Genomic DNA, 447 nt, shown 5'->3' on the forward strand with positions numbered 1-447 from the left:
CGGGGCCGCCCGCCCCGTCCGCCGGTCCTAGGACCGCTGGGGTGGGGACTGGCACCACCCAGAGGGGGAAATCGGCCCCCGCCCTTCCTGCCGCCCGCGCGCCGCGCCTGGCCCCGCGGGGGTCGCGTTTCCTCCCATCCCTCCCCCGCCCCCGACAAGGTGAAACTTTCTAGGTGGAGAAGTTTCGTCGCCCAGGCCGCGAGATCTCAACTCCCCCAGCTCCCGCAGTTTGAAGTTAGCACAGCGGGAGATAAGCGATCCCGAGTCTCCCCCTCCTGGTGCTCGCTCGGCGAGAGCGTCAGCCGGCGCTCAGAACGCCCGGCGCGCCCACTCCGCGCACACTCCGCGCACACTNCCACGGCGCCGGCAGCCGCTGGGCACTGAGCCGGGTAGAGAAAGAGTTGAACACCACAGAGACAAGGAATTCATTGTCAGAGACGGAGGTAG

Source organism: Crocuta crocuta, unplaced genomic scaffold (genome assembly GCF_008692635.1).
Source record: "Crocuta crocuta isolate KB4526 unplaced genomic scaffold, BGI_CrCroc_1.0 scaffold452, whole genome shotgun sequence".
In the NCBI taxonomy this organism is placed as follows: Eukaryota; Metazoa; Chordata; class Mammalia; order Carnivora; family Hyaenidae; genus Crocuta; species Crocuta crocuta.